Source organism: Pristiophorus japonicus, chromosome 5 (genome assembly GCF_044704955.1).
Source record: "Pristiophorus japonicus isolate sPriJap1 chromosome 5, sPriJap1.hap1, whole genome shotgun sequence".
In the NCBI taxonomy this organism is placed as follows: domain Eukaryota; kingdom Metazoa; phylum Chordata; class Chondrichthyes; family Pristiophoridae; genus Pristiophorus; species Pristiophorus japonicus.
In genome coordinates, this window is record NC_091981.1 from 52,318,596 (window position 1) to 52,335,098 (window position 16,503).

General features: G+C 42.9%; 1 protein-coding gene across 2 annotated transcripts in view; it reads right to left on the reverse strand.

Moving 5' to 3' along the window:
• Positions 1-16,503, reverse strand: part of cdkal1 (CDK5 regulatory subunit associated protein 1-like 1) — a 1,217,472-nt gene that overhangs the window by 603,954 nt on the left and 597,015 nt on the right. The gene's annotated exons all lie outside the window — the stretch shown is intronic.

A 16,503-nucleotide genomic window follows, 5' to 3' on the forward strand; every position in this document is an offset into this window, starting at 1 on the left:
TCAGATTTGTTGAAGTAAAATGCATTCATTATTGCAAGGAATAACAATGCTAATTAGGTTTTAACTCCAAAAGCGCTGCAATATCTGGGGGCTCCATTGATCAGCAACTAAGAACTTAAGTAAGTTTCCTGTGGTGCTGCACATGGTTGCTTGAGACCAAGTGTAGTTTTCAACTGATACGTATCTATAAAAACGTGGTCTCAAGAAGTCAAAAGTACTGTGCCTGCAGGTGCTGCAGTGAATGTAACATTTCTTGAATAATAGAGTACAGTGGACAGCTTCACATTACATAGCAGCCCTTTACATAACCAAATCAATTTCTACAGAAAAATTGTGTTCTCATGCCTCCAAGACATGATCAATCGAGCAGAACAAAATAGTAAAATGTAAAAGCGGTCAGAAAGATCTTCAGCTCCATAAAGTATGACAATCAACAAAACTTTATTATTTCACAAAATTAGGTTAGCCCAATTGTGTAGAAAAGCAGTGCCATGTGGAGAGGGTAAAAGTTCAATTGAAAGTATAAAAGCACAACAGAAAAATCATACCAAAGTTAAACAAATGCACGACAGAGCTTTCTGCAAGTAGAAATATCAGTGAGACAAAGCAAATGAGAAAGCTGCTGAGGCAGTTCTCATTTCTACTGGAATGCAAACGGTAAACTTTTGCACAGGTACAAGACAGTCAAGATGAGAAAAGGAAGAAAACCTCGAGCCAAGGCTGAAAAGCTACCTCACATACTGCAGATAACAAGCAGCTTTGCACAGTGTCCTCCAACGACTGAAAAAAGAGCTTTAATCCCCCACCAACATTGTGCAGGAATCAGGGTCAGCTGAGCCTTCCCAACATCAACTAGAGATCCCACCACCTTATGAACAAAACCAGCCCTATCCAATCAAATGATCACAACTGCTTCTTCCTCCCCCTCCACTTAGCAGAGTCCTGCACTGCCCCCCAACCCATAATTACTCCCACCCTCCAATGAGCATACAGACTGTGCACACAAAACACAACTCCCTTCCAAGGAGGAAACTGTTTAGTCCTATTAGATAGCAGCATCCAGATATCATGATGATTGCTAATCCAACTTTCCAAAGCCCTACCATCTTCAATTGAAATGGATTTAGGTCAGTTTATTGATGTCATCGGTCTTCTCTGTAAGCACTGGTGTAGTGTTGGGAGGCACAACAGAATAACGAGGAGAAAAATAAAAATCAAACAAGATTTTCATTCTGATAACTGTCTAATGGCCACTGCTGGAAAGGTCATGGGTGTGGAATCGACTGGAATGCCTCTCTACCTCAAAGGTCAAATCCGTTGGCCAACTCTCACAGACTAGGCTTACATGTGAAGAATGGCCACTCCATGTGGTAACAGAAGGCAGTCAGCATCTGAGAAACCACAACAAAGCATGCATAAATGCCTTAAAGGGAAAATATTGGGGATTTTTTTTTTAAACAAAGAAAACCAGTACATGCACTTTTTATTCCCCAATTTAAAAAGTTAACCACGGTGTCAGTGAATCCAATAGTATCTAGACTATAAGGGTGACGGATGTGGGAAATGGTAAAGTGTTCTCGGAAAGTGGGGAGTTCTCTTCGGAGGTTGGGGTTAAGGCATGTTGCCGGGACATTGTAAAGGAAGCTTTACTTTGCATCTGGCTTGTGTTATTAGCAATCAGTGAATGCTTGATTCTGACATATAGTATGAAAAGTGAAAGAGTATTCTGTTCCCTCGATTAATTCCACCCAGTAGTTCTGATGATGTTAGAAAATAGACATAAAGCTACAGTCACCAAATGAACATCAGGTTTGAATTACTCCTGTGAACTCAAACGCAGATATTTGTAATTCTTTCAAACAGGAGCACTATTCGGTGCGGGGAGGGGGCAAAGAGAGGAGATGGAAGATAGTACTTTCAGTATAAAGTGCTCTATCCAGCAAATGCAGAACACAAATATAAACACAAACAGCCCGCTACACTGACCGTCGATGGGTAAACAGGGCTCGGAAATATATCGATTCCTACACACTACAGTGGCAGCTGACCAAAGGAAGACCTGCACAGTTAAGTAGAGCCAAAGTGGATCAGCAACAGCTTGCTTTTTGACAGTTACACATGAAGCAAAAGGTGTCTACAGCTTATGTTGTGTATGAATAAAGAGTCTGACTGGATACTGTGAGCTCAAAGTAAAGTGTGACCGTAGTCTTTTATTTCAGGTCTCCAGAGTGCCTCTCCAGCCTGTGAGGCCTCCTTAAGTACCTGTGCTCCCAAGGGATTGTGGGATCCCTTGGGACTCCAGGGGATGAGCCCTCTGGTGGTTGTACAAAGTATATACAAGTTTACATACATTAAAAACCTCCCCCCCCAAAGTCAACAGTGTAACTACTTACAATGTGAGTCGATCTGCCTTTCTTTCCCTGGTTGATCGTCTCGGTGCAAATGCTGGTTTTGGTGAATCGTTTGTTGGGCTCTCGCTGGGCTGGTGTGGTGAGTCCTGCTGGGTTGCTGTGGGTGATGGGTTCTGCTTCATGGCCAACCGCGGTGTCGATTGCCACTGGTGTGTATGTTGGGGGGGGTCAAAGAAGGTAGGGTCCAAAGTGGGTTGCTCAGGATAGTCCGTAAATCTGGAGTTTGATTTGGTCCAAGTGTTTTCAAATGAGTCCATTTGAAAGTTTGACCCAAAACACCCTGCTCCCCTCTTTGGCCACAATAGTGCCGGGAAACCACTTGGGACCTTATCCACAATTCAATACAAATACAGGATCATTGATTTCAATTTCGCGTGACACTTTAGCGCTATCATGATATGTACTTTGTTGAAGCCGCCTGCTCTCTACCTGTTTATGTAGATCAGGGTGAACTAACCAGAGCCTCGTCTTAAATGCCCTTTTCATGAGCAGTTCAGCAGGTGGAATCCCAGTGAGCGAGTGGGGTCTCGTGCGGTAGCTAAGCAGAATTCGGGATAGGCGAATCTGCAGTGAGCCTTCAGTTACCCTCTTCAAGCCCTGCTTGATAGTCTGCACTGCGCTCTCTGCCTGACCGCTGGATGCTGGTTTGAACAGGACAGATGTAACATGTTTGATTCCGTTACGGGTCATGAATTCTTTGAACTTGGCACTGGTAAAACGTGGCCCGTTGTCATTCACAAAGACATCAGGTAGTCCGTGCATGGCAAACATGGCTCGCAGGCTTTCAGTGGTGGCAGCGGATGTGCTTGCCGACATTATCTCACATTCAATCCATTTGGAGTACGCATCGACAATCACAAGGAACATTTTACCCAAAAACGGGCCTGCATAGTCGACATGGACACTGGACCATGGTTTGGAGGGCCAAGACCATAAACTTACTGGCGCCTCCCTGGGTGCATTGCCTAACTGCGAGCATGTGTTACATCCGTGCACGCAGGAATCTAAGTCCGCATCGATACCGGGCCACCACACATGGGATCTGGCTATCGCTTTCATCATTACGATGCCTGGGAGGGTATTGTGGAGGTCACTGATGAAAGTGTCTCTACCCTTCTTGGGGACCACTACCAGGTTGCTCCACAGAAGGCAGTCTGTCTGTATAGACATTTCATCTTTGCGCCACTGGTACGGCTTTATCTCTTCCTGCATTTCCACCGAGACACTGGATCAGCTCCAGTGAAGCACACAATTTTTTACTCGGGACAGTAAGGGGTCCTGCCTCGTCCTGGTTCTAATCTGTTCGGATGTGACAGGTGACTGCTCACTCTCAAATGTTTCCATAACCATGACTAAATCTACGGGCTGCACCATTTCCACCCCCGTGGTGGGCAATGGCAGCCTACTGAGAGCATCGGTACAGTTTTCTGTGCCTATGGCAGATGGCGTGGTTGTATGCGCCCGTGAGCGCCCACCTCTGGATGCAGGCCGATGCATTCATATTTATCCCCTTATTTTCAGAAAAGAGGGATATAAGCAGCTTATGGTCCATTTCCAATTCAAATTTTAGCCAAGAACAGATACTGATGCATTTTCTTTAACCCATAGACACATGCTAACACTTCTTTTTCAATCATGCTGTAGGCTCTCTCAGCCTTATACAGACTTCTGGATGCATAAGCAACTAGTTGCAATTTCCCAGATTCATTAGCTTGTTGCAATACACACCCGACGTCATACGACGACACATCACATGCTAGTACCAAACGCTGACATAGATCATCCAACACAAGCCATTTGTTTGAGCATAACAACTTTCTCACTTTTACAAAGGCATTTTCTTGGTTTTTGCCCCATACCCATTCATCTCCTTTACGCAGTAAGGCGTGCAGTGGTTCTAACAGTGTGCTGAGACCCGGTAAGAAATTACCAAAGTAGTTCAGGAATCCTAGAAACGACCGCAGCTCCATCACGTTCTGTGGCCTCAGTGCGTTCTCGATTACCTCCGTCTTCAAATCAATGGGTCTGATGCCGTCCGCCACGATTCTTCTTGCCAGGAACTCCACTTCAGGCACTAGGAAAACGCACTTCGAGCATTTCAACCTGAGCCCCACGCGGTTGAGTCGACTAAGAACCTCCTCCAGATTCTGCAGATGCTTGACTGTGTCCCGACCTGTAACCAAGATGTCATCCTGGAAGACCACCGTGCGCGGGACCGACTTCAGTAAGCTTTCCATGTTTCTCTGGAATATCGCATCTGTTTTCAATGAAGAGACCTTTCTGCGTGTTGATGCAGGTGAGGCCCTTCGATGATTCCTCCGCTCCTGCGTGATGTAGGCCGAGGTCAAGTCCAGCTTCGTTAACATCTTTTCTCCCGCCAGCGTAGCAAAAAGATCGTCAGCCTTTGGTAGTGGGTACTGATCATGCAGGGAGAAGAGATTGATAGTTACGTTATAATCACCACAGATTCTGATGGTGTCGTCTCCTTTGAGGACTGGGACAATAGGACTGGCCCACTCGCTGAACTCGATCGGTGAAATGATGCCCTCTCTTTGTAACCGGTCTAGCTCGATCGCTACCCTTTCTCTCATCATGTACGGTACTGCTCTCGCCTTGTGATGGATGGGTCGCGCCCCCGGAATGAGGTGGATCTGCACTTTTGCTCCTTGGAATTTCCCGATGCCTTTCAACATTCAGCATTATCGAGGGACAATTCGTGGTGAATGTGTGCACCCCATGTACCTCTGCCTCCTATATCTGAGGCTCTGGTTCATCGTGATCCTCCGTGGATCTGTCCTCCTCTGCAACATGGTGGTTTGCAGGATTAACAGGGTTTGCAGCTTGCCTGCACATAAGTTGGAGATGTCCCATTGTTTCACAGCCCTTGCAAACGTACCCTTTAAAGCAGCATGAATGGAAACGATGATCACCCCCGCAGCACCAACAAGGTGTTAATGGCCTTGCATTCATCATCCTTGATGGTGGGCTCAGACATCTGCGGACGTGTAGCTGCAGGTATGTGTGACCTGCCCTGTCTGTTACAATTCGAAAACAACATCAGTTTGTTCACAGTACTTGTAGCAGCACTTGTGTGCTGAGAGATTTGCTTAATATTGTCACTGGTGGCAATGAACGCCTGGGCTATCGCTATGGCCTTACTCAAGGTTGGGGTCGCTACAGTCAAAAGTTTGCAAAGTATCACTTAATGGCCAATGCCAAGTGCGAAAGAGTCTCTGAGCATGTGCTCCAAGCATCCTTCAAATTCGCAGTGTCTTGCACGGCGTCTTAGCTCAGCGACATAACTCGCTACTTCCTGGTCTTCAGACCTTTTGTAGGTGTAGAACCGATACCTCGCCATCAGAATGCTTTCCTTCGGGTTCAGGTGCTCCCGGACCAGTGTGCACAAATCATTGATTTCTCTGTGGGTTTTGCTGGAGCAAGCAGATTTTTCATGAGGCCATACGTTGGTGCCCTGCAGACGGTGAGGAGAATCGCACTTTGTTTGGTAGCGTTTGCTTCTCCTTCCAGCTCGTTGGCCACCAAGTATTGATCGAGTCACTCCATGAAGGTTTCCCAATCATCTCCCTCCGAAAATTTCTCCAGGATGGCCACTGTTCTCTGCATCATTGGGTTCGTCATCTGTATCGCGTCGCCAGTTGTTGTATATGAATAAAGAGTCTGACTGGATACTCAAAGTAAAGTGTGACCGTGGTCTTTTATTGCAGGTCTCCAGCAGTGAGGCCTTCTTAAGTACCTGTGCTCCCAAGGGATTGTAGGATCCCTTGGAATTCCAGGGGATGAGCCCTCAGGTGGTTGTACAAGGTATATACACGTTTACATACAAAACAGCTTATTCTTAAAAATATGAACAATCCTTCCCTCAAATTGAAAGTGGCACAATAGGCACATTTACCTTTAAATGACAGTATATTTTAAAATAATGTTTATGTTTTAGATATTTTACCATTTTTTATTGGACATGCTGACCATAGTTGAGCCAGCAGACCATAAGTGAAAGAATAAAAAAGATACGACCAACACAGGATCTTAAGATATTACATGATCTTACATAAGTGGCTTCATAGTAATCCACATTTACCTCCCTCCTCACATGCACACAATTATCAACCATTGCTTTTCTTAGTAACTTAAATTTCTAATGTCCGGAATAAGGTTTAAACAAAATCAAAACATCAAAAATGTCAAATTTCATAATAGAATGATTAAAATTTACCCAACAAATTGTCTTTCATCTCTTAGATCATTGATGTTTTTACTTGAAGATCTCAACCTCCACAGAACAGATGAAGGTAGTTACCAACCACATGTACTGATTCTGAGCATGTGCAGTTTGCAGAACTTCCCAGCAAGGGTCAGTAGTTTTCTGAGTCAAGTGTAAAGATGCCTGCCCTCATCCTTTGAGGATCCATAATTTTTTTTTCTTGAAAGACTTTGAAACAAACAGGAAATCACATTTTTAAAGCTTTATTACATGCAAGTTTCACATTTAAAACATTAATAACTGCTCCTTTTGTATTACGAATTGCAGTTTTCTTCCTTCACAGGAAGCCGCTGTGATTAACAGCCCTGTGGTTTCTTCTGCTGATATTTTCAGTTTAATTTTTGAAGTGATTTAAACATAGCTAGATGATGAATTTGATTCATTAGGTTCCTTCTAAATGACTGCTGTCCATGTCAGTTGAATCGTCCTTCTCTTCATTTCAGCTCTAAATTCAGTCAGGATAAACATTGTGAGAGGAAGTATTAAGGGGTTTAGCATCTTTGAAAGTAGATAAATCGCCAAGCCCGGATGAAATGGATTCCAGGCTATTAAGAGAAGCAATGGGGAAATAGTGGAGGCTTTGACCATCATTTTCCAATCCTCTTTGGCTACAGGTGTGGTGGCGGAGTATTGGAGGACTGCTAACATTGTACCGTTGTTTAAAGCCTAACCTTGATAGTGAGCAAATTATTGGAAAATATTGAGGAACAGTATTAATCATCATTTAGAAAGATACAGATTAACCAAGGAAAGTCAGCATGGATTTGTTAAGGGAAGGTCATGTCTGATTAACATGACTGAATTTTTTGTAGAAGTAACAAGGAGGGTTGATGAGGGTAGTGCGTTTGATGCAGTCTACATGGATTTTAGCAAGGTCCCACATGGCAGACTGGTCAGAAAAGTAAAAGCCCATGGGATCCAAGGGAAACTGGCAAGTTGGATCCAAAAGTGGTTCAGTGGCAGGGAACACAGGGTAATGGTTGACGAATGTTTATGTGACTGGAAAACTGTTCCCGGAGTGGTTCCGCAGGGCTCAGTACTAGTTCCCTTGCTTTTTTTGGTATATATCAATGATTTAGACTTCAATGTAGAGGACATGATTAAGAAGTTTGCAGATGATACAAAAAATTGGTCGTGTGGTTGATAGTGAGGAAGAAAGCTGTAGACTGAAGGAAGAGAGCAATGGACTGGTCAGTTAGGCAGAAAAGTGGCAAATGGAATTCAATCCGGTGAAGTGTGAGGTCATGCATTTGGGAAAGGCTAACAAGGCAAGAGAATGGTAGGATACTGAGAAGTGTAGAGGGACAGAGGGGCTTTGGAGTGCATGTCCACAGATCCCTGAAGGTAGCAGGACAGGTAGAAAAGGCCTGAAGGCGGCATATGGGTAGGGAAGAGCCACAGTTTAAAGCCCTTCCGCCATGGGCTGGTATCAGTATAAAACTCCCCTCGGGCTGCAATGGTAAACCTTTTGTATACATAGAGCACCGTGATCTGAAAAAACTTATGCAGTGCCATGTTAATGCAAGTTCTGTTTAGTAATGTATGTTGCAAAGAAATGTAACTGTACCCTCACTGTGTACCGTATAGTGAGACATGTAATGTAACTTGATGAACATACCACAATGTATCCTGGATTGTATGAATTGTACCTTGAAATGTAAAGTAAAGAAATGTATTGAACGGAACTGCGGTCAGCATCCAAATGTAATGTATGGAATTGCTGACCGCATCCAAATGTACTGAACTACTTTCGAATGTATTGTGCAAATTTTTTATATGAATAAAGTATATTTTGAAATAAAAAAAATATGGGATACCTTCCTTTATTAGCCAAGGAATAGAATATAAGAGCAGGGAGGTTATGCTTAAACTGTATAAAACACTAGTTAGGCCACAGCTAGAGTACTGTGTACAGTACTGGTCACCACATTACAGAAAAGATGTGATTCCACTGGGGAGGGTGCAGAGGAGCTTTACGAGGATGTTGCCCGGACTGGAGAATTTTAGCTGTAAGGAAAGATTGGACAGGTTAGGTTGTTTTCTTTGGAACAGAGGAGGCTGGCTGAGGGAAGACTTGATTGAGGTGTATAAAATTATTAAGTCATCCTCAATACGAGGGACCGCCTATGATAACAATGATAAAATTATGAGGGGCCTTGATAGAGTGGATAGGATGGACCTATTTCCCATAGCAGAGGGGTCAATATGGAGGAGGCATCAATTTAAAGTAATAGATAGAAGGATGAGAGAGGAGTTAAGGGTAACTTTTTTCACCACAGGGCCATGGGGTCTGAAACTCACTGCCTGAAAGGGTGGTAGAGGCAGAAACCATCATCACATTTAACAAGTACTTGGATATGCACTTGAAGTGCCATAACCTACAGGGCTACGGACCAAGAACTGGAAAGTGGAATTATCCTGGATACTTCTTTTTCGGCCAGTACAGACACGATGGGCCAAATGGCCTCCTTCTGACATGTAAATTTCTATCATTCTATGAAAATCTTTCCCTTCTGAGAAAGACAACAAATCATATTTGGAGCTTAAAGGTAAATTAAGTTTTCTATAAAAACTTGGAAACTGTGCAAACTGTAGACCCCCAGATCCTGCTCCACTGCTCCCCAAACTTCTCTCTAGCGTTCTTAGGTTTTCACGAGTTAATTTTTTCTTGACCATATGTTGATTAAAGACGGTGTGAGTTAGCAAACACACTAAATACTGTAAGGCAGGAACTGGCAAATGAAAGTTGGTGAGGTGGAGGTGCCTTGCAGGGAATGCAGTCGGGGTGGATAGTCTATAGGAGACCATGATCAGTTTCAATTCTCATTCATCTGGACTACCCTCTTCTTAAAGGTTGCAAAAACCTGCCCCTTCTTAATATTCCCAGATACCTATCCCTCGCCCTCTAAGAATCCAGGACTGTTCTCCCTGGGACGTTCTGTTTGCAGATCTTGGGAACCCCATCCCAGTGCTCACGAACTCTTTGACCACCCGCCAGATCCTAATGTTGCCAAACCCCAGGGACCTTCCTCCCCGATACTTCTCAACCCCTAGATCCTGCTCCACTGCTCCCCAAACTTCTCTCTAGCATACTTCTAGACACCAGGGCTCCCCCTGCCCCACCACCAGCGTTCCAAGAGTTTAGAACAGCCCTCAAACTACTGCAAGACCCAAAAATTCCATCCCAGTATTGCCAAATCTTGGGCACATTCGCATGCTACCAGATCCCAGCACCATGTCCAACGTCGATAAATCAATGTGCTTGACACAACTACTTGTCATTATACCCCAGATCTTATAAAACCTCCAACTGAGGCAAACAACGCCACAGGACATACACATATTTCTATATAGTAGAAATCCTGTGACCTCATCTCAGTGAGTCAGACTATACACTAATGTGTAACATGAAATGTGACTGAAGGATGCTTACAGAAAATGTGCAAAATACTCAATATATATCTACAATTTATTAAAAATCTTAGGTCTGCAAACACTTCCTATCTTCACCACTTTATTTCCTGTTGTCACATTTTGGGCATCAACTTTTTCAGGTCATGATTTTCTGTGTCCACATTTATAATGTGTTCTGCTTATGTAAACTTGTTACGGTGATTGCACAATTTGGGGTGATTGAGGGGCAGTTTTTATGCCAGCTTGGCCACCATCTTTTTTGTTTTTACAAGTGATTTTTTTTAGCAAGTAAGTTGGTTTAAAAACTTTATATTTAAGTTTGACAGTTTAGATTTGTTTTTGATATTAAATATCAATATTAATTCCCTTTAGGTTTTCTGGGTTTTTATCTCACCTCACCCCTGCTGTGTCACTAGACCAGCAGTTGTTGAGCCAATTCTCAGGTTCTCTGAAGAGAGCTGACTTAAATATCATGCAATTACTTTAAAATGATTAAATTAGCCCATATTTCAGTGGCCTACTCACCACTTTGTTGGCCTTCTGCCCCAGATCTGTGAACATGCTCTCAAGCCTTTAGGCACCCTGCCTCTGCTCCCATAACTTAGATGGCAAGTTAGTTATTACTTCCCAACTTTTTGGCCCAAATTCACAATTGAAATGTGCCTCTGTGAACAGAGTCCTTGTTCCACTTTCTGCAACCAGAGTCATGTCCAAGATCTTCCATTAATTAGTGTCTTATTTCCACTTCCAGCACTGTTCTCCTCTCCTCCGCCAGCCCCCCACCCCCCCCACCTCAGGACCTGTGTCTTGATCCTGGCCCCGTTCTTGACCTGCCTGCCATGACTAAATTTGCACTCCCCAATACTTCTCTGAATTAATGACATGCTTCCAGGAGCCAAGTCCCATTCTCAAAGAGAAATCAGGTAGGCACTGGTAGAGTTAGAGTGGTTTGTCTGAGATGCAGTAGTGACAGCAAGAGAGACAAAGATAGGAGAGACAGCAGGAAGAAGGGAGGTAGACCCGGAGAGAGAGTTGTGGCTCAAAATTACTCAAGACACAGAGAGAGGCAGATAGGGGGCCATAGTGATGTGTGTGTGTGTGGGCTGGGGGTAGGGAGGGGGGTGCGAGGCAAAAGAAATCAGGAGATGAGAGATGAGAATATTAATATTTAGCTGCAGCAAGACATGCAGGGAAACAATTAATAATATCGACAGGCTGCCACTAAAACCAAAGTCCTGCTCCCAGCTCCATTCTTTGGCCTATTGGACCACCTTCGCAATCAGTCATTTTAGTAAATACCACCTTCAATTTCTTTCAGGCCACATAATATACAAAGAGGTGGATGAGGACATCGTTGCAGAGGCACAGAGATTGGCAGGGGGGGGGGGGCGGCGGGGGGGAGCACAACCCTGTGAGAGATATATGGTAGAGCACATGATTGAAGATGGAGATGAAGAGGGGAGAAATGAGAGAGAAAAAAAGACAGACAAAGAATGGGACAGAGAGATGGAGAACGACTGCAAAAATAGAAGAAAAATTGGGAGAAAAATGGGGCAGTACTTTGCTGTATAGAGAAATGGGAAGGGGAGCACATGATAGGGATGCACATTTTGAGGGAAAACACAGGAAAAATATCAAGAAATCCTAGAACACAAGGATAAGCCAGGGATTTGTTGCAAAGAGATAGGAGGAGAGAAACATACAGAAGGGATAGGGGAACAGAAATATACTGGGGTCCTGGGCAACATTCCCTGTAAGCTGTGCGTTGCTCTGCATGGCCTATTTCTTTTAATGCGTGAGCCCTTTAAATTTTTGTGCATACACGATATTTACAATGTAAAAGCGGCCTGCGCGGGAACTTTCAGATTACTGCGGGCCGCGCACACGCGATCACTTTAATGAGAACATTGGTCTCGGGTCATTCACCTACATTTTTGGAGCCAGAGATGATAGATACCAAACCCCACTCTTCACACTACAGCCTCCAAAAAAAGTTCTCCCAACATCTCAGCCTCAGACCCTGTACTTCCTCATGTCTCAGTTCTCCTCAATTCACTTCCTAACTATTCCTCTAAGCCAAAATCACCACAAACCTTCAGGGTAACATGTGGATCTTTAAACAGCACGTGCCTGCATCTGTATTAATTTACTGAATCAGTGATGTGTTTTACCATTGCTGGTTAAATTTATTAATTTGCTGTTAAATGCTCTTAATTTTTTTTAAATCTCTGGTACATGCTTCTTTATTAATTTCCTGCTGTTTGCTCCTTTATAAATTTATTCATTCAGCGATGGCCAGTGCTCTATTAATTTATTAAATCACTTGAGCATATTTACCATTGCAGCAATGGTCACCCGGAACCTTTCATTTTGGTCATGCAATCACATTGGTGGATCCCTCTGGCAGAAGGCCCAGTCCATTTTGGGAGTCAGAGCCTCATTAACATACCACAATCGAGTTGCATGCAGGCTCTGAGCAGACGCAATACTGGGTGGTGCAGAAGTCAGGTTATCAACTCTGGTTGAACGTATTCCTGGAGGTTTCATCACATGACCTTCTGCCTTCAATTGTTTCGCCCAGTAAAACAGCCTTTTTTATCCTACCTCTAATATTTTTATAACTAATAAATTAAAGTGTTCAAAGAAATTGAAAAAAGAAATAATTATTTCTTTAATGCCCTTATTATTTATCTCCAGGGTTGCTCACAGCAGTGTCCAGCAGCTTAAACTTCAATTCCTGGAGAGTCCAGAGCAATTCTGGAGGGTTGGCAATGCTGCACGGATGCCGAGTTAGCCAGCAGAAAGGTAAGTCCAGGGGAGGGGGCCAATATTGGAGGGGGGATCCGGAGGAAACAGTGGCCCACATTTTTAGTGTAGAGCCTGAAGGACCATTCCTGCTGCTCCTGGCTCTACAAAAATAATTTTAGACCTATCTTTTGGGCCTCTTCTTATTGATTGCAAGGTTTTACTGAGCGGAGGGTCTGCTCAAAATATACCCAAAATACTCTCAAAATTGCATTGGACTCCTTTGTATGTCATAAGACTCTGATTTGCATAGATTAATGAGACCCCTGCCTGACTCTCCACTGGATAGAGAGAATGAACTGCCCCACCACCCCCACAGTCTCAAACAAAACCTATATTTGTTTTTGAGTAATCTGATTCCATTTTATTCCATTTATTTTTAATCTTCACATTATTCTACTGCCAGCATCATTGAAGAAGAACTTCTTACATTTATATCGCACTTTTCATGATCTCAAGACGTCCCAAAGAGCTTTGCAGCCAATGAAGTACTTTTGAAGTGTAGTTACTATTGCAATGTTCTCCACTCTTCTACTATTTGGTGGCATCATATAATTTGGGAACATTGGTATAAAACATTTTTAGGCTATCTAGCTGTTGGCAGCCCTTATGCAAGAGCACAAGAGATCAACTAGTCATACATAAAAAATCTAACTCTTGCACATAATTCCCATCACCGTTTCCCTTTATAAATTCCCATGTTCACATTTAGAGTGGAAGCTGCCTACGTGAACTGGGCAGGCTACAATTATACCCTCCTGCCAATGAAGGCCTTAGAGAGGGTGCAGAAAAGATTTACAAGAATGGTTCCAGGGATGAGGGACTTTAGTTTTGTGGAGACGATGGGGTTGTTCTTCTTAGAGCAGAGAAAGTTAAGTGGAGATTTGATTGAGGTGTTCAAAATCATGTGTACACAGAGTAGATAGAGAGAAACTGTTCCCACTGGTGGAACAGTCACGATCCAGAGGACACAGATTTAAGGTGATTGGCAGAAGAACCAAAGTCGACATGAGGAAAAACTTTTTTTACGCAGTGAGTGGTTAGGATCTGGAATGCAGTGATAGAGGCAGATTCAATCGTGGTTCTCAAAAGGGAATTGGATAAGTACCTGAAAGAAAACGATTTGCAGGGCTACAGGGAAAGGGTGGGAGAGTGGGACTAGCTGAAGTGCTCTTGCAGACAGCCGGCTCAGACGTGACGGACCGAATGGTCTCCTTCTGTGCTGTAACCATTCTATGGTTCTATGCTCCTTAAAACCGACTCCTTTGACCAAGCTTTTGGTCATCAACTCTAATATTTCTTTGTGACTCAGTGTTAAATTTTGTTGATTAACGCTCCTGTGAAGTACCTTGAGACATTTTACAATGTAAAAAGTGCGATATAAATGCAAGTTGTTGTTGAAAATAACAACTTTGCTTTTTTCTTGTTTGAAATGTGGGGTTTGCAAAAGTTTCTTGAAAAAAATCTTTCTCCAAATGAAGTTATGCTAAGTTTTTGGAGGTGGCGAAAGTGCACACGCTTCTGCTTCTCCTGCTCCATGTGCATCAGTGGCCTAGGACTATTCTACCTATGCAATAAAAGAAAAATATGAATATTGAGGGACAACTTCTTGGGGTGGTGAATAGTCAGAGCTTTAAAATAAACATTTTGACCAGAAAAGTGTCAGAAATTGAAAGGTGCCAAGGTCCTGCACAGACAGACGATCTGAAAGGTACAAACCTGGTGAGTCCTTGTTCTTGGATCACTGTCTTCCAAGATCAATAATGGAAATGCTTGCTCAATGGGAACTACTGTGAAGAGCTGAGAGTCTTCAATGGAATTTCACTCATCACATTTATTGACCATTTTAAAAACAAACCTTACACCAAACCTGCAATTTTTCAAACCGGCTTCTTTCTATCACTGTCCTTAATCAAAATGTATTGAAAGCAATAAAACACTGACACAACTGGTATGGGGCATCTGTTCAAGAAAATCACTTTGCAGTAATGTTTCAGAGTCTGAAATAGCTTTCAATTAACAGGATTGGGTTTAAGTTTGCAGAGTGAAAATGTATCAAATAGAAGCCTATTTATATTCATACTTACTCAAACACAAAACAGGAGTCTAATTCACCTTGCAAAAAGCTCTAATCTGGTCCCATTTGTACCAACTCCCTGAAAAGTGGACCTGCAGGAGCTGCATACTTGGGCCCATTCCAGCTCCACCTATACGGTAATACTGTACTGCAAACAGCAGCTGTTTATACTTACCTGAGGTACAGCAGGTGCTGTACAAAAGGGCTAAGCAATTCCGCACCTGCTGCTTCGACCACTGTTCAGGTAAATCAGTATAACATGACCTTTGTTTGCCTGTCAACGATGGCAGATGTTCACTGGAAGGCCAACAGAGCCACTCCCACGTTTACTGGCTCAAACTCTGCCCTGCTCCGTCAAGATGATTCGATGACAAACTGATTTGAGTGAACCTAATTAGCAACTGATACAGCTGTATTGTCAGAAAAATCCACTGGCTAGAAGTTTAATATTGTCTCACAAGTATGACCTGTACACACCCACCCACTGGTTATAAAGGTTTAGGAAACACATCACAATGCTCTATTTGAATACAAAATGTATTAATTCTTTCTTTATACATCATATTTTCCCTCAATACCATTTAGCATTCAAACAGACTTTTCCTTCCTTCTGAGCCAGTCTACAGCTTATGTATAAGATATCAATAAAAATAAATGTACTTTCTTTTATCTTCTAAACACACCATCAACTTTGCAGAAGGGGAAACTTCATACTTCAAAACCAGCCTGTCTAGAGAGATCCCTGGCTGTCTGATTTTGGACATGTGAAGTTGACAGGTTAGCCTCATTGGAGAGTGCTACTGCTGCATCAATACATTTCCCCAATGTTTCCGCAATTTATTGAAGATGACTGTAACCAAGCAAAAGCATTCCGTCTTAGTAGAATGCGGGCCCCACTCAAAACCATCTTCAACATAGCACGGAACCAGACTTTTGAACCCAATGGCCTTTCTTGAGAGAGAAAAAACAGTTTGTAGGCAAGTAGCAAAAACAAAGTTAGTGCTTAGATTTAATAAACATATTTCTAGACAAGTAGGTTGTCAAAACAGAGAAAATAGCTTTTTAATCAGAGCGAGATGTTCCTGAGAGCTGCCAAGTGTGCAGTTTCGTGTCCATTTATTTCTGTGCAGTGTCAAGGATCGGTCATAGCAACTTGCACATCACACAAAGCATCAAAGTTACAAGAGACAACTCAAAGAGAAAAACAAACACACGTATTCTGTCGAGAAGACTCTGCATTTAAATAATTGGGGGCAGGGAAGGAGAAATGGGGGAAAAGGCAGAGTTTGATGAATATTTTCAATGAGCATTTTATGGATCATGTCATGCCTTGGCAGGAATTACAACAACAACGTATGTTTAAAATATAGCTCCAGACAATAAAGAATGACAAGTAGAATTTTAAATTTCCAATGCTGCCAATTGGGCTTCAGTAGAGTCTTGTCCTTTTTAGCCATGTTGATTTGATAATACAATGATGTGACAATACTCTTCAAGACACACAACTCTCAGTC